Genomic DNA, 19,846 nt, shown 5'->3' on the forward strand with positions numbered 1-19,846 from the left:
ATCAAATTCCTGATGAAATCAAATTTCTGATGAGATCAAAATTCCAGATGAAATCAAAATCCTCATGAAATCAAATTTCTGATGAAATAAAATTCCTGATGAAATCAGATTTCTAATAAAGCCAAATTTCTAAAGCACCCCTTGGGAGTATCCTTACACTTTCCATATAATTTTATCACTTATTTTACTTCAAGGGTTGTCAGACGTCAGAGATGATGATGATGATGGTGATGGTGATGGTGATGGTGATGATGAATATGATGATGATTGTGAATATGATGATGATGAACTGGACCACCGAGTGTTGGTAGTAGTTATCGGTAGAGGGACGAACCATGAACCTCTCGATCAATATTGTCTGCATCTCTCTCTCTCTCTCTCTCTCTCTCTCTCTTCTCAAGAATTCTTCGGTCATCTGTTTACGCCTGACTACCGTTGTTCTCTCTCTCTCTCTCTCTCTCTCTCTCTCTCTCTCTGTCTTTCCTCAAGAATTCTACGGTCATCTGTTTACGCCTGACTACCGTCGTTCTCTCTCTCTCTCTCTCTCTCTCTCTGGGAGAAATCTTCTTTGATCATATGTTTGTGCTTGATCTCCCTCAGTTACTACTTTCTCTCTCTCTCTCTCTCTCTCTGAGAAATCTTCTTTGATCATATGTTTGTGCTTGATCTCCCTCAGTTACAGCTCTCTCTCTCTCTCTCTCTCTCTCTCTCTCTCTCTCTCTCTCTCTTCTCTCAAGAATTCTGGTCATCTGTTACCTGATTGATCTCCCTCAGATCTCTCTCTCTCTCTCTCTCTCTCTCTCTCTCTCCTCAAGAATTCTTCGGTCATCTGTTACGCCTGATTACCGTAGTCTCTCTCTCTCTCTCTCTCTCTCTCTCTCTCTGTCTGTGTGTGTGTGTGTGGAGGAGAAATCTCCTTTAGTCATATATTTGCGCCTGATCTCCCTCAGTTACTGCTCTCTCTCTCTCTCTCTCTCTCTCTCTCTCTCTCTCTCTCTCTCTCTCAAGTCTTCTTCAGTCACCTGTTTATGCCTGCTCCTCCTCGTTAACTTCATCGGGTTTGTGTCGGCTCCAGGTTTGCTTTCGCACGCGTGCGTGCGTGCTTGCGTGCGTGCTGGAGCTCGTCGTGTTTATGCGCAAATAGTCTGCAATTGGCATTTGCTTGATGGACTTGCATGCGCCTTTGTTTATCTTGAGCGATTGGTTGTTCGGGGATGTTGGTGACTGCTTGCTTGCTTGCTGATGTATTGAGGGCTCTCGTTTGAGTTCAGTGTAAATCTTTCATAAAAGGTGATATGGAACATCTGAAATAATGAAGTCTGTGAGAGAGAGAGAGAGAGAGAGAGAGAGAGAGAGAGAGAGAGAGAGAGAGAGAGAGAGAGAGAGAACGTTCAATGTATTATCAAGTTATGGGTAACTAAAGAAAAGAAATACAGAACGTACCCCACGATAAATTCTGAATGAAAGCTTAATATATTTCTTCAGAATATTTCCCATTCCTATGTTATGCAGCCAACGGCTATACCACGTTGAAAGCACCGCTTCTCATTCCTATTTTACGCACAAGAAGCAGAACATTCTTTTAGAAACCTGTTTTAAAACCAAATGATAGCTAAGGAATTCATATTACACATATCTGTGAAGCTGAATACCACATAATGTAAAGAGTACTGTCGTCGGGAAATATGTGTGAGAATTAAATACCATTTTGACTGACATTTACTTGAGATTTTATCATTTATGCTTGGACAAAAACTGGATAATTAAGACTTTTGCTTGCCGGTAATATTCAAGTGGCAGTACAAGAAATTGCACGTAAATCAATTTCTCTTTAACCGTCAGAACCTGAGTTTGAATATTGACTTGAATATAGAATTTAGGCCAAAGGCCAAGCACTGGGACCTATGAGGCCATTCAGCGCTGAAGCGGAAATTGACAGTAAAAGGTTTGAAAGGTGTAACAGGAGGAGGAAAACCTCGCACTTGCACTATGAATCAATTGTTAGGAGAGGCTGGAAAGTAAGATGGAAGAAAGAGACTATGAAAGGAGCCACAGTAAAAGGAACGAAAGGGGTTGCAACTAGGGGCAGAAGGGACGCTGGAAAGAACCTTAAGTAATGCCTACCGTTCACCGCATGAGGTGCACTGACGGCACTAACTCCCTACGGGGAAAACTGAGTGGTATCATAAAGGGACAAATACCACGGGGTAGGTTTGGAAGCCGACAGGAAGACTACCTCCTGGGGAGAGTCTACCTGTGTTGGTCATTGCTGATCCGGGAGGCTGGATTCAATAGCCTCAGATCATGATACAAAGGTGCCTGGTGCTAGCGGCAAATGGAAAGAATTAGAAGTAAGTGCACAGTCTATCAAATCCTTAGACATATTTAGAAATTGTCTTGAAATCTGTTAGTTTCTTTAGCTGTTTTATTTATTAATTTTTTTTTTCAATTAACACGATAAGTTTAGTGGATTGAAATTACTAAACAAATTAAGTTGTCAGCTTCATAAATGCCTTTTTTTTTATATATTTCATGAGTTTTTTTTGGGAGATTTTTTTTGCCTTCAGCACATGAGTTCTTCTTTAGGGATAATTTGCCATTTGCCCTAATGTGATCACTCTTCGTAAAGTGAGGCAGAGCTTAGTTCTGGAAGCGTTTGAAAAATTACAGTTTTAGCTAATGGTTTCACTTATTTTCTAAGATGTATAGTTATCATGTACACACACACAAATTTATATATATATATATATATTGTGTGTGTGTACATATACTTACTGTACATAAATGCATACATAAATACATACAAATATATATATATATATATATATATATATATATATATATATATATATATATATATATATATATATATATATATATATATATATATTATATAATATATATCATGTGTGGTGTGTGCAAAAATCCTATATAAATCAATAAATGGCGTTCATGTATTTAAAATAATACACACACACATATATATATATGTATTATATATATATATATATGTGTGTGTGTGTGTGTGTGCGTGTGTGAGTGTGTGTTTGCCCGTATTTGTATGCATGTGTGCATGCGCGCATGTATAATCGCACAAAAAATTATACCAAGCTTATGAATGTGAAAAGGATTCATTGGAGCCTAGATCTTACTTAATACAAGAGATTACTTTGAGTTGCATCATTAATTTGTGAAGCTTTTTATAATTTCTAACTTTATAGAGACCTCCAATGCCACCGACGATCTCATTGTCGAGAAGATTCCGTGAGACCCAAACCAAAAAAAGTAATAAACGCGGAATAAAGAAGAAATTGGCTCGAGGGTAAAATAAGGCAATTCTCTTTCCCTTTCCAAGATGGTCAAACTTCCATCAACTTCCCCCAGCTGATCCTGGAAGGCAATTCCATTACCTCCAGTTCCTCCTGGAATTGATTCCAGAAGGAAGAGCTGTAAGGAGTTCAGATTATCCGCTGGGAATAATTCGTTTATAAAAGTGAATTAAAGGGAAAATTGTTTTGAAGAAAATAAAAGAAGGAAAAACGCGTGAGTCTGGATCCAATTGTTTTTGGGGTGCGTTCTCTACACAGACAGACACACAAACACACACACACACACACTAACACAAACGCTCACGCACGCACGCACGCGTAACTGAGATTTGTGGAATGGCCGGACATTCCATTTTTCAAGAAAACTTTCCGAGTTAAAATTCAGCTTCCTGGAATTTACAGTTACTGAAGGAATAACTGCCTCAATGCGACGGGATAAGCGGACCTGAGGCCTGTTCGACCCGATGCTTTCGAATGAAACCCTTTAACAGAAGGATATTTAGGAACTCTCTCTCTCTCTCTCTCTCTCTCTCTCTCATCCACACATCACACACACACACATACCCAAAACAACCATCAAAAGCAAAACGGCCCCACTTCCCCCTCTCTCTCTCTCTCAAAATCATCAAAAGCAAAGGAACACCCACGTCTCTCTCTCTCTCTCTCTCTCTCTCTCTCTCTCTCTCTCTCTCTCTCTCTCTCTCTCTCTCACACACACACACACACACTCACACAGTCATCAAAAGCAAAAAGACCTTGATTTCTCCTCTCTTTCTCTCTCTCTCTCTCTCTCTCTCTCTCTCTCTCTCTCTCTCTCTCTCTCACACACAGTCATCAAAAGCAAAAAGACCTCAATTTCTCTCTCTTTCTCTCTCTCTCACACACACACACACACACTCACACAGTCATCAAAAGCAAAAAAAGACCTCGATTTCTCTCTCTCTCTCTCTCTCTCTCTCTCTCTCTCTCTCTCTCTCTCACACACACACACACACACAGTCATCAAAAGCAAAAAGAGGCCCCTGACTTCTCTCTCTCTCTCTCTCTCTCTCTCTCTCTCTCTCTCTCTCTCTCTCTCTCTCTCTCTCTCCTTCCGCAGCAATCAGGTAAAGCCCATGCGACGCGATAGCGAAAATAGGAAAACTTAGCCCGTGTTATCCCTAAAAAGCCCGATCAATGCTTTTTACGGGGCCTCTCATGTCCCAAATTGGCAAGGCGTCATTAGCAAATAACTTTATTAGTGGATCAGTTGAATAGTAAGAAGAGGAGTCTTTCCGGGTGATCATGTTAGCCCTTGAAGTAAACAAAAATGGAAAAAATTATTATTTTTACTATTATTCACAAGACGAACCCCTATTCTTATGGAACTAGCCAACAAGGGCCATTGACTCGAAATTCAATCTGTCAAAGAATATTTAGGTGTTTATTTGAAAAAAAAAAATTAAATACAAGCAAAACATATGAGAACTCAGATCGTTCACTTACATACATACACACACACGTCTGTAATTCTGTACTCACAGATACATACACACACACACATACACTATATATATATATATATATATGTGTGTGTGTCAGAATTACAGACGTGAGTATGTATGTAAGTGAACGATCTGAGTTCTTATATGTTTTTCTTTGTATTTAGTTATCACTTTTATTATATATATATGTATATATATATATATATATATATATATATATATATATATATATATATATATATATATATATATATATATACACACACACATATATATATACACACTTCAGGTGTTGTCTTTGTATCCCATTCGCTTACGAACTCATAAATTAAAAGCTCGGAGAACACGCGGCACCAGGGAAAGGACCGAACGACGGTAAAGGGGTTATAATCAAATAATCCAGAACCTTGTAATTTACGAAGGCACCCAATCATTAAATTCTCTCCGAAATCTCATTTTAGCTTGATATAAGGTCGTTTAGTTATCAGGTCCTTCTCTCCCATTCCTCTCTGCGGTGTAGGCAGTAGAGAGGTAACCTCTCTCTCTCTCTCTCTCTCTCTCTCTCTCTCTCTCTCTCTCTCTCACACACACACACATACATTCCTCTTCGTGGTGTAGACAGTAATTAGGCTAAGTCTTATATAGAGATAACGTCTCTCTCTCTCTCTCTCTCTCTCTCTCTCTCTCTCTCTCTCTCTCTCTCTTCTCTGGTTTAGAGAGTCCTTGAGCTAAGGCTTATATAGAAGTAATTTCCCTTTCTCCCCCCGCTCTCTCTCTCTCTCTCTCTCTCTCTCTCTCTCTCTCTCTCTCTCTCTCTCTCTCTCTCTCTCCTCGTGGTATAGACAGTACATGAGCTACGTCTTGTAGCACTGTTCAGAACTAACGCCTCTCTCTCTCTCTCTCTCTCTCTCTCTCTCTCTCTCTCTCTCTCTCTCTCTCTCTCTCTCTCTCTCTCCTCAAATTTTCCTCTTGTACCTGATCCACTTTCTCCTTTGAATATCTATCTGACTGAATTCTCCATTAATATTTCAATATCGTTTCATCGCTGTATCTTCAGGGATTTTGTGGTTTCCAAGTCCTACAAAACATATGGTAATCAAGTTATAGGACTGATACAGAAGTATTCTAAAAAGAGGGATTATTTCTGGGATTTTGCTACATATCCCCTCTTGATCTTTTTACGGATTTTCTCCTTCTTCTCCTTCTTCCCTCTTATTTTCATTCCATTTTATCTTTTCTCCCCCTCGTTTTTATTGTATTTTTCTCTCCGCATTTGTCCCCACGCTAACGGATGTGTAGCGGCAGTAGCGTAATACAGATCAGTTGAGGGATGTTAGTGGATTTTTCCTCCCGAGTAATGGTGAGCCACCTTAGGAATATTAGTTTTCCTGGACCGGAATGGGAAGCCTTTTGAGCTTCCAGATATCACCACTACGCGCGCGTTTATTTGGAAGAGCTGTTTGCTAAAAATAACAAAAAAAGTGGCTAAAAAACTTGTTTGCTAAAAAAAACCTGAAACAAAGTTAAACTAACATAACCCTTCTTCCATTGAACTCTACGACGACTTAGCACCAGAAACATGTCATGTCTAATCATCTAAATCTTAAGAAATCTATGACTTTGGTTTTCTCTTCCTTCTCCTGTTTTTCCAAGGGTCTTACAAACTTCCCATCTCTTAAAAGCAAGGTCAATCGCTTCCCTTTGATTCATACCTGACTTTTCTTCCTTTTCCATTCTTTTCCGTGTTCTTCGAGCCTGGGTTATTTAAGGGCACAGAGTTTTGATCATTTGTCGTCACTCATACGCTTTCATGGTTTTCGGACCTTGCTGTGACCCATATTTTCCCTCTTGCAGCAATTCCTCATCAGTGCACCTCACGCGGTGCACTGTCGGCATTACTGAAGGTTTATCGCAGCGTCCCTTCGGCCCCTAGCTGCAACCCCTTTCATTCCTTTTACTGTACCTCCATTCATATTCTCTCCTTCCATCTTGCTATCCACCCTCTCCTAACACTTGTTTCGTAGTGCATCTGCGAGGTTTTCGTCCTGTTACACCTTTCAAGCCTTTCTACTTTCTATTTCCCTTTCAGCGCTGAATGACCTCATAGGTCCCAGTGCTTGGCCTTTGACCTAAATTCTATATTCCATTCCAAACAGTCACTTTGTCTTTGATTCTTATCTGACGTTATACGGCGCTAAATTTTATACCTCATTATTCACAGCTCCTTTCCACAAAGTTTTATTTTTGAATTTCGTTTGCAGATATGCTAACGTTTTTTCCCAACTCCAAAAAAAATCCATACCTGTTTTTTCCTTTAACTTCTTTATTTTCATTTACATATTTTAAGAGTTTTCTTTTCAAAATTCATGTTGATTTCTTCGCAGTATTTAAATAGTTGATGTGTGTTTCCCAGTTACCTTAAAATTACATTTTCTTCTTCGCTTTCTTATACGTTAGGCGTATTTCCCGTGGATATATATACACACACATGTATATATATATATATATATATATATATATATATATATATATATATATATATATATATATATATATATATATATATATATATATATATATATATATATATATATATATATATATATATACATATATGTATATACATATATATATATATGTATATATATATATATATATATATATATATATATATATATATATATATATATATATATATATATATATATATATATATATATATATATATATATATCCAGATCTCTCTCTCTCTCTCTCTCTCTCTCTCTCTCTCTCTCTCTGTGTGTGTGTGTGTGTGTAGGGATATCCCACGTCCCCAGCGAGCGAGATGGAATCGGACGAATGGGTGCGTAAGTGATAGCGTTGCCCACATGTCTGGTTCCCATGACGAACCAAACGATATCAGGCAGAGGGCACATTTCAGTCTTCAGTTCATGTTCTGTTTTCGTTCACTGACATCTTTTTTTTTTTTTTTTTTTTTTTACTATTTTTTCGTATCTGTTTGTCTGTTTTCCTAAAATGTTAGATTTATTCATTTGAAAGGGATATACGAGTTATTTTCCAACTTCCTATCGGCGTTGAATTCCCTTATTTCTTTATGCAAGTATTTACTTACACCTGCGTTATACATTCACACATATATATATGTATATATATATGTATTTACTATATACACATACATATATATATTATATATATGTCCTTATTTCTTTATGCAAGTATTTACTTTACATATATTATAATATACACTCACATACACACATGCATATATATATGTATATATATGTATGTATATATATATATATATGTATGAATTATACATATATACATATATATATATATATATTATATATATGTATGAATTATTATGTACATATATATATATATATATTATATATATGTATACATTATATATATATAGACTTTCTCAGTATAATGTTCCTTTTGGTGACAATGATGTAAAAAGTTGAGAGAATGTAACAAACAGGAAAACAAATATTTAGCTCTTAATGAAAAAACAACATAAAGGTATATGTATGCATTATGTATGTATATATATATAAATATGCATATATATATATATATATTTATATATATATATATCTATATATATATATATATATATATATATATATATATATATATATATATATATATATATTTAATTATGTATGTACATTTACATATACATATTATATATATATATATATATATGTGTGTGTTTTTGTGTGAGTGTTTGTTTACACTTTAACCAAGAGCTATATATTTTGCTTTCCTGTTTATTTGTTTCTTAACACATCATTGTCATCAAAGAGAACATTATACTGAAACAGTCTATGTTGGCTGGAGGAGTTGATATTGATGTACATAATTATTTTTGAGAATTACACTGATAATTAGCATAACTTGGTTTCACCTCTTTGCATAAGCAACTGTCTCTCTCTCTCTCTCTCTCTCTCTCTCTCTCTCTCTCTCTCTCTCTCTCTCTCTCTCTCTCTCATCCACGCATACACACACTCACACAATTTCATCTATTTGGCATCATGGAATTTAAGGTTCAAAGGCCACTTATCAATTAACCAATATCGTCTGATCTGTAAGGATTTGAAGCAGCATCAAATAGACTAGATTCAGCACCAGAATAATGATCTTTGTCCACCATTAACACCTAATGCCTTATGGATCGTCCTTTAGCATACATTGTTTATATTATTGATTTGTATCATTGACAAAATTACTGAACGTTGAATGAATAACAAACCATTCTATTACGAATTTATGATGTTATATACAATGGGTTATTTTCCTAAAAGTATTTACCGTACCAAGTATGACCACCCATTGTACTGTAAAAGCCGAAGCAATTTTAGCTTTATAAACTCTACGGGCTGCAATATTCATGTTTCACTTACTTCATACTACCCTGTAATTTTCGCAGACTTGGAGCGAATTTTTCTCCGTGGAAAATAGTTTTACCTCGAATTCACTCAATCCTTTTGGTAAATTACGCTTTGTATTGTCAAAATGGTAAAGAATTTAATTGCTTATAACCAGTTTTCATATAAATAGCTTAATAAGAATTTTGAAGTGGAGGTTTTAGTTTTACTCTTTTCCACAGATATGTGTTATAAACTTCCTTTTAGAAGACATGGCTTACCAGAAAGACAGGCCAATATTGACTCATTTTACAGAGGGAATTTTGTCTGGTCTTTTGTTAATCAATAATACCTAAACGACTTACTATAACTAAAAAAACAAACATTCGCTCTGCTTTTCATTGTGAGTATTGCTTTTGTGGGACGTCTGATTTCTTTTTTAAATTGTAGCCATTCAAAAAGTAATCTGGCTTGATTTTTTTAAATTAGGTTACCATGAAAATTCTAAAACTATCCTTTCTAACCGCAGTAATTCTACGGAAGGTCTTGCTGAGTAAATTAAAAAAAAAACTGCCATCTTTGAAAAAGCGAAAGTAAATTCCTTTGAAGCATGAGAGAAACGTTATCTTTTCCTCGTTTGTTTCTTATTTATCATATTCCAGTGCTATTTTCCCCCCTCTTTATTTCCCTGTATCTTTCATTCACACCAGACTGCATCGAAGAAGACAACCAACGAATTCTATATTTTCCACTAACAGCTTCACTACCAGACACGGCAATGAATACACTCCGGAACCATTGCAAAATTCGACAGTCTTTTCCACCGTTCAGTCAGGAGCCGATTCTGAAAACCCTCCCATTCACATCTGTAACTCTAATTGGTGAAAAGGGTGATTCTCGTACCCCACTGACCGAGGGAGCTTTCTCAAAAAATAAAAGGAAAAGAAAACTCTGGGAAGCAGGTATGAAAACTTCAATACATAGACACTCGTTCCGTATTTCCTAGTTCATCAAAGACCAATATCCCTTAGAGGCTGTGAGATAGAGTTGTTGCTTACTCTAGTCTGAATTTCTGATAGATATTCCGATAGATAAGAGTTTTCTAAACTTGTAAAAATACTAGAGTTAAAGGGCTTCAATTTTGATGACAGAAAGACCATTTTTTACCTTTTGAGGAAAATCGAGCATTTTACTAAACTCTCTCGTCATCACAGGCACGAAAGAAATTAAAGGTTTGTGATCAGTTTCACGTTCTGGTAATCAATTAATTTGTGTTGTCAGCAATCTTAATATTATTACTTTGAATTTTTGCTATTTAGAAATCTAGAAGCCTTTCCGTGCAATTCAAGTACATTCACATCACTTAAGCGGATGCATGTATTCATGCAATTGTCATTGAGTATATGGTTAAGAGGGTTATTACTTTTAGGGGAAGGGCGATTTAACGAACAGCCCAGTGACACGACATAAACAGTGACTGGAGGACATTAAACAGACAGGCAGGCGGAAAAAGAAGTCTTGCCCTTCCAAGCAGACTTTTTGAGAGGCCTCAGATTCAAGATCCATCTTTGATATTCAATTAATTTATGTCTTATTCACTTTTCATGGTAATCAGGAATTCTTACCACTTACCGATGAATTTTTTCAGGTCTGCATATGCCAGGGTTGTAGTCTAGAAATATTCTTCCATGTAACTTCCTGGTTGGAATTCCATGGTTTTTATATATTTTGTGTACGAAAAGGGACTGCTTCTTTGCGAAGCTGATTTTAAAAGTGCATTGATGAATAGACACATGAGGGAAGAAACCAGTATTCTAAAGCCTTTTTCTTGTACAATATACTACCTGTTGAAATGGTGACGAATTCCGCATGATTTAATTATCGCTGTGTGAGTTATGGGCAGTTTTTCTGTACCGCAGCAATATGCACTTTTTCGTTTACTTCATCAAGAAGAAGGACTTTCCTAAACAGTCGTGAAAGGAAAGAATATATTTTGTACATACCCAATACTCAAAAATGTTCAACGTTAACTTTTGATCTTTCCACATGACTTACATGTATATGTATGTATATATATATATATATATATATATATATATATATATATATATATATATATATATATATATATATATATATATATATATATATATATATATATATATATTCTTGTTTTTTTTAAATGAAGGGACATGTAAGTGTATATATCAGACCTGTAATTTTCGACCAGAGGCAAAGAAAACTAGTCATGAATATTCTCTCTCTCTCTCTCTCTCTCTCTCTCTCTCTCTCTCTCTCTCTCTCTCTCTCTGCGTCCATGGAAGTGAAATTAACGAGTGGCTCATAATAAAATGAAGGCGGAACGAGAAACCTCACCAAATGTGCCTCGCCCCCCAAGAGACTCACGCTCGTCCAACTAATGGACTTGTTAATTAAAATCTATTACGCATAAACAAATAACAACACACGGAGCTCCCGCCATTACGTAACGAAGTCTCTCCAATTACAGTGATGACTGGAAAAAGACAGCCGCCGTGGTTCAGTCTGAGTTTTGAAGATTAATGGTTTGGAATTTCGGTCTGAATTTGATAGATTAATGGCTAGGTGTTTCAGTGTGAATTTTGTAGATCAATGGTTTGGAATTTTTGTCTTAATTTAGTAGACTAATGGTAGGGCATTTCAGTGTGAATTTTGTAGATCAGTGGTTTGGAATTTCGGTCTGAATTTGATAGATTAATGGCTAGGTGTTTCAGTGTGAATTTTGTAGATCAGTAGTTTGTAATTTCAGTCTAAATTTTATAGGTTAATGGCTAGGTGTTTCAGTCTGAGTTTTGTAGATTAATGGTTTGGAATTTCGGTCTAAACTTTATAGATTAATGGCTAGGTGTCTCAGTGTGAATTTTATAGATCAATGGTTTGGAGTTTCAGTCTAAATTTTATAGATTAATGGCAAGGTGTTTCAGACTCAGTTTTGTAGATCAGTGGTTTAGAATTTCGGTCTAAATTTTATAGATAAATGGCTAGGTATTTCAGTTTGAATTTTGTAGATTAATGGTTTGGAATTTGTCACAATTTAGTAGATGAATGTATGGAATTTCAGTCTGAGTTTTGTATATTAATGGTTTGGAATTCCAGTCTGAGTTTTATATATTAATGGTTTGGAATCTCGGTCTGAATGTTGTATATTAATGGTTTGGAATCTCAGTATATTAATGGTTTGGAATTTCAGTCTGAATTTTGTAGGTAAATACGTTGGTCTTTCAGTCTTTCAGCTTCATCATTAGTTATTCTATTGTTGTCTGCTGCCTTTCATATTTATTGGGTTGCTGTGCTGGATCTAGATGCACAACGTTCACATTTTTTTTATGAAGAATTAACAGCTTCTGCTCTCTTTGTTCAACAGTTCCAGAGCTTTTAATATCGTGTCCTTGCCATTAAATCAGACGTAAAACCTCATTTTGGTGCGATAACTTGAGAACTGGCGGGTTTATGATGTCGCAAGTGGCTAAATGATTCATCACCTCAGCTATAAACAGGTGTTTTAATCAGCGCTTTCAGAAACGTGCACTATTGAGGTCAATTAGTTTTTCAGTTTTGTTATTTTACGCATGGATAAACTACATAGCTAGACAGACTTCGCTTTCGTTTACTTTAGACCTTTTGCAATGGAAAATAAATTCTCGTGAAATCGCTTTTGCAGAGTTGACCCAAGGTTTAACGGCCTCGCTCACAAATATGCAGAAGTAATGCGGTACGGTGGTACCCTCAACGCATAAAGATACAGGCACCGTATGTGTACCATGAAAATAAATGATCAAAAGGTGCAAATCAAGGGAGAGGAAAACCCCCGATATTCATGACACACTGAAAGGGACAATAGAGAATAAAAATATATATATAAACTTTTCCCCTCTCTGCTTCGGTCCGGAATCCCATTGACCTGACACCGAAGGTACAGAGGCTATAGACTGAGAATGATTTAATATCAAAATTTATTACAGTTGGTATTACTACGTTATTTAGACCATAAATGCAGGTAATCGGTGCTATCGTATTGTTGTAGCCCGCCCCCTCCTCTCTCTCTCTCTCTCTCTCTCTCTCTCTCTCTCTCTCTCTCTCTCTCTCTCTCTCTCTCTCTAAATAGGCGTTGAAACCCCTTTTGAGAATCTTTTGTTTATGATTACGGTATACCTTTTCCCCTTGGAAGAGGTATCGCTAGGAAATGTTAGCCTTCCGGTTCTTAGAAAGCCATTTAGGTGAGGTTGCTAGCCCCATCACCCTTCTGACCAAGGATGTGATCACTGTAGTCGTCTTACTATCAGGTACATAATTAACAGCTTAGGTAAAGAGAGACCAGTGGGTTTGGGTTTTAACGGATTGGGCAATACACCCGCTATCGCCCAGGGGTCGATATATATATATATATATATATATATATATATATAAATTTTTTTTATCACACCGTGATTTATATACAATCATGAAGCTACAAATGTCGTTTAATATCAAATTCATATATATCTCCGATGGAGAATTATCACCGAAGGGGAATTTATATAAGTGATAAATGAACAGGTACCACTGGGACGCGAACCCTACATGGACCCATTCAACGACTCCATGGATTCGGTGATAATTCTCCATCGGAGATATAGGTAGCGTGAATTTGATATTAAACGACATTTGTAGCTTCATGTTATATATATATATATATATATATATATATATATATATATATATATATATATAATACTTGTATGTTTATATATACGCATGTACATACATACATACATATATATATATATATATATATATATATATGTATATATATATATATATATATATGTGTGTGTGTATGTGTGTATGTGTATGTGTGTGTGTGTGTTGTGACAAAGTGTCACAGCGTCGGGTGTCACACTGATTCTCATCAGCTTTAAAATTCCAGCACAGCAACCATAAATTTAATGGTTCAAAATAAACACAACTAAAATCGACGAAATAAAATCTCGTTTTCGTTCAAACCGAGGGAAAATGATTATATTTTCCGTATGACCTCAAACGGTAATGAAATTATGCAAATGTGCAGGTATGTGTAAATGACAAAAAAAAATGTCTCTTATCTTTTTTGTATACGCTTGGAAGATAAACATACTTAATAACTGCATAAGCACTATATACATATAGAAATGCATCTATAAAAAATTAATGAATTTAGGAAATTAATTATGAGAGTATAATAAAAAAAATAGAGGTCCTCTCTAGACGTGGCATTTTAGTCAGACCCAAGTTTAGCAACGGAATGCTGTTTTCGAGACGCATGCCTTCAAGCGATCAATATTCCATTTTCCGTCCCGTGGAAATACAAAAAAAAAAAAAGGAAAAAAAAGCCAGGAAGAAGTTGAAAGGAAGATGCGAATAACAACTTGAGAATAATGTCGGGAAATGGAGTGTCAAGACGAACTTCATGACACCAAAGGTTCCTCCTTGAAGTGGAGCGTATTCTCTCTCTCTCTCTCTCTCTCTCTCTCTCTCTCTCTCTCTCTCTCTCTCTATCACAGTTCTGATGTCCCTGTAGAGGGGTAGCGCCGTCAGTGCACCTCACAAGGTGCGCTGTAGGCATTACTTAAGGTTGTGTGCAGCATCCCTTCGGCTCCTAGCTGTAACCCCTTTCATTCCTTTTACTGTACCTCCGTTCATATTCTCTCTTCCATCTTGCTAGCCACCCTCCCCTAACACTTGTTTCATAGTGAAACTGCGAGGTTTTCCTCCTCTTACACTTCTCAAACCTTTCACTGTCAGTTTCCGTTACAGCCCTGAATGACCTCATAGGTCCCAGTGCTTGGCCTTTGGCCTAAATTCTATATTCCATTTTTTCAGCTCTGATGTATACACTTAACTGTATGTCAGAACGAGACACGAGGAACTGCAAAAACTTTGGCAGTTATTTCCAAATGCATTTGCAGCAACCTATAACATTTCCCTGTCATTTGTAAGTGTTTTGAGAAATGAGAAGACTTGTTTAATAAGCGTTACTCTGTCATTACTAAGATGTCACGATAATGACTGCGGTTACTGACACGATACCCGTGTTTAGAAATTAAACTGAATCGATTCGGAAAGAATTCTTCACTTGTTATCGAATGAGCACAGAATTTTTGTAATCAGCTGCGTAACCTGTTTGGTGTGGTGTAACTGTCATTATAGATATGACAAGATATTTAAAAAGCTAAAATTTCTGAGGACTGGAGGTACATATCTGTAGTTATTTTGTTGTAGAATTCCCGTAGGGGGGGTTTTGCCGTCAGTGTACCTCACGCGGCGCACTGTAGACATTACTTAGATTCTCTACAGCGTCTCTTAGGCAGATATGGTCAGCTACAACCCCTTTAAGTTTTTACTTTGTTGACGGGGATAACAAAATCCAAATTAATTCGCGGTTAGCAAGTAAACCAAGAAATTCTCTACGCATCGGCGAGGAATAGATGGCAGAATTTACTTAACCCTTCGTCTCCCTTTTCATTAGCCACTACACCATTGCTTGGCCTTGTTATCGAATAAACTTCAGCAGTTCATACAATGCATTTGTAAACGAATACAACACATACAAATGTTCTTCAGTTGTAGCTAATCACTTCTGAAAATCCTTTTACTGAATATTTCCCCCAAAGTCCTTTGACTGTTCTTTATGCTCCTGTAACACGTAGATAAAAAAAAAATCCTGCGCAGACTGCTACTATGAATGGAAGTGTAATTTAATCTGTTTATCTCTGAATCCCGAGGGATGTTTATCTAATCTCTGAGAAGCCCAGCTCACTTTGTCTAAGCACAGGCCATAATTCAGTTCCCAGACGTTATCTTGACGCTATGTATGTTATCTAATCAGAATACGAATTCCACATTCTCAAAGGATTAGGGATTTAGAAGACATACTTCTCTGTTTCAGAGTTCGGCAGCAAAAACGTTATTTATTTATTATTATTATTATTATTATTATTATTATTATTATTATTATTATTATTATTATTATTATTATTATTATTATTATTCAGAGTGAGCAGTCGTCCATACGAAACGCGTTGGAAAGCCTTTTATAACTTGAAATGCAAGATTTTCTATAATAGAATTCCCAAATGTGAGAAGGTGGAGAAAAGAAAACGAAAAAATAAATAGATAAGAGTGAATCAAATAAGTGACAGAAGTCAGAGAAAACCTGACGGTAGTGATGATTATATATATATATATATATATATATATATATATATATATATATATATATATATATATATATATATATATATATATATATATATATATATATATATATCCTTTAATATCCAATTCACTATATAATATATTTATATATGTTACCGAAGGGAATTTATAGGTGATATTAAATGACGTTTGTAGTGTGATTGTGTATGAATCACGTGATGTGATAAATAGTGTGTATATATGTATATATACATACAGGTTTTATAGGTTTTGAATTCATTTTTTGAGTCATTTCTGTTTCTAACTTTGAATCAATTAAAAGTATAACATAAACGCTGATAGATAATGTACAGAACGCAATAACCATACCCTTTTCAAAATGCTGTGAGTGAGACAAGACACTAAAAGAAAAACAAAAAACTTATTTTATTCAAATGATAAATAAAGAAACATGAAATAATCAAGTAAAAGTCTATGCGGAAACGGTTCCTTGCCTGAAACGCGTGGTAAAAGCGAAATTGACAAGAGTATTTAAATTCGATTTTATGACAAATCAAAGACTCCTCTCGCCATGAGATAGAGATGTTTTCTCTCCCGGAGAAACAAGATAATATTCAGTTCCATCACCCGACATCACCTGAACCGTTCCCAACTTCATTTTCCATCAGCGGCCCTTTTGTGTACCCTTCAACTTAAAGCTGAGACCTCGTGCGGGGAATTCCTTACGTAAAGGTCTTGTACCAGATCCAGATAATTATTGAAGTCTTCGTCGTTAAACGGCCGCGTCTCCGGAACTAGTCGGTTCAGTGTGTAAAGAATCTTATATCTCGTATCTTGTATTTTACTTACCTTGAAACTTTTGTGCCGCGATGAATAAGATCCGCGGGTTTTCAGGTAAAATTCAGCAGGCAAAAGTAATGTATATACTTCACAGTTCGGAGGAATACTTAGATATTACCTTGACTATTTCAGAATGGGATTTTTGGTAAATCAGTAACAGCAAAGTACAAGGTAATTTATGAGAAATGTACTTCTTGGTATTGGCCATTCAATGGACGAGCCCCGACCCGTGTAAGGCTCTTTCACGATTTGATAAGTAAAATTCTTAGCTTTCATTCAGGGTAATCTCAGCTTCTTATTCTTCTGAATGGGGCTTCAGTATTCCATCCTTTGGTGTTGGGCATTTGAATATTCCCTCTTTCACGGTTATATAACGAGAAATCTTTCCTCATATATCTTTCAGGGTTCAGTTCTCACCATCGTTTTTCTCTGGGGATATACTACCTTCGCAACATATTGTTAATTTCAAAGTACTATGGATTTAATAACATTTAATAATTCGTGATGAAAAACCAGTTGTTTGTTCTATGTCTATGCTCTTTTAGTGAAAATAAAAACAAGTAAACACTGCTCCAATGTTTTTCGGCGCAATCGAGTTTTCTGTAAAGCCGCTACAGTGTATAATCAAGGCCACTGAAAATAGATCTATCTTTCGGTGGTCTCGGTACAATGTTGTATGAGCCGTGGCCCATGAAACTTTAAGCACGGGCTGGTGGTGTCCTATCCTATATCGTTGCCAGAAGCACGATTATGGCAGACTTTAACCTTAAATAGCATAAAAACTATCGAGGCCAGAGGGCTGCAATTGGGTATGTTTGATGATTGGAAGATGGATGATCAACATAACAACTTGCAGCCCTCTAGCCTCAATAGTTTTTAAGATCTGAGAGCGGACAGAAAAAGTTAGGACGGACAGCAAAGCCAGCACAATAGTTTTCTTTTACAGAAAACTAAAAAAATTTTTAAATAAAAGTCATGGTTCCCCAAATTCGTGCCGATTTGTTTCTCAGGCAAGAGTATTTCAAGTTGCCATTGTTCCTGGACAAGCCAGAAGTTGTTCAAATGCTCCATCAGTTTTACAGTAATATTTCATATCGTTTCACAGTCGCTTTAAGCTTAAAGTACAAAGGTTTTTTATTTTAAGTAGGAATTACGCTAACCTTAACATTTCGAAAGGACACTCATTATAAATTGTATATTCTTGCTATGTTTGAACTGGTGCAGTAAAATGGAAATTTGAGGAAATTCAAATAGTATTCAGTATGTTGTTTTAATTCCAAAATAACGAAACAACAATAACAAAGACATTTTACCAGTGAACATATTCTTCTGAAATAATAATAATAATAATAATAATAATAATAATAATAATAATAATAATAATAATAATAATAATAATAATAATAATAATCCACGGTTATATAAATAGTAACACAACTTAATTTATATAACTGGATTTTTATTACATAACAGGTTATCATTACATTGTGAATTGATAATAATAATAATAATAATAATAATAATAATAATAATAATAATAATAATAATGATAATAATAATCCATGGTTATATACTGTAAATACTGATACAACTTATTTATATAACTGGATTTTTATCACATAACAATTTATCATGATATAGTGAATTTATTATTATTGTAAATAATAATAATAATAATAATAATAATAATAATAATAATAATAATAATAATAATAATAATAATAATAATGGCACGAAATAACAAATACAAAAAATGAAAATGAAATCAAAGCTGTAATTCACTTAGCTCTGAAGGCCCACATCCCCAAATCTCTGACGACGCAGATTGCCACGCACGTGTAACAAACAATTAAAGTCACGTCATATTAAGCAATGTAATTTCCTCTGAGCTGACAGCATTACCTTACGGCTCCTTTATTGGATTACAAATTATATCAGGACGTAATTTCTGGTGGTAATTGAACGGATATCAAGCCTAGCGTTTCACGTCTGAATCTGGATGACTGGTGCGCCAATACTTCCCAGACTGAAGTCATTTTTATTATAAATGACTGAGACCCGTTGTCAATCACAGCAGACTGTTGTTTCACGCCTGAGTTCGGATGACTGACGCTGGAACACTTTCCCCAGACTGAAGTCATTTTTATTTATGCATCATTGTGACCCACTGCCAATCACAGCAGACTGCTCCAGACTGTGCTCGGTTCTGTTGCATTTTTCAGGAATTTTACCGTAACTTGTGATTCTTATTAGAATTAGATTTCGGCACTTCTGTCTACATCTTTGGTTCAAGTCTTAATTTTTTCAGGATTTTCTAGTTTCCAGTCAGTGAATCTTATCAGATTTAATATAATTTTTATGCGTGAAAAGGATTAGGACAATCTTAATCTTGCCAATAACTTGTAATTAACTAAAACTCGTCTGTATATACAGTATAACATCTTGAAACACACGGCTCTACTTCATAAACAAGTTGATCTCTACTTGCGTCACTGCTCTCTCTCTCTCTCTCTCTCTCTCTCTCTCTCTCTCTCTCTCTCTCTCTCTCTCTCTCTAGCTACATGGGCATACCTTGAACATTCAAAGAATTGTTGTAAACCCCCAT

General features: G+C 35.6%; 1 protein-coding gene across 1 annotated transcript in view; it reads left to right on the top strand.

Moving 5' to 3' along the window:
* Nucleotides 1-19,846, top strand: part of HUWE1 (HECT, UBA and WWE domain containing E3 ubiquitin protein ligase 1) — a 173,256-nt gene that overhangs the window by 21,590 nt on the left and 131,820 nt on the right. The window lies entirely within an intron of this gene.

The sequence above is a fragment of the Macrobrachium rosenbergii genome, chromosome 15, assembly GCF_040412425.1.
Source record: "Macrobrachium rosenbergii isolate ZJJX-2024 chromosome 15, ASM4041242v1, whole genome shotgun sequence".
In the NCBI taxonomy this organism is placed as follows: Eukaryota; Metazoa; Arthropoda; class Malacostraca; order Decapoda; family Palaemonidae; genus Macrobrachium; species Macrobrachium rosenbergii.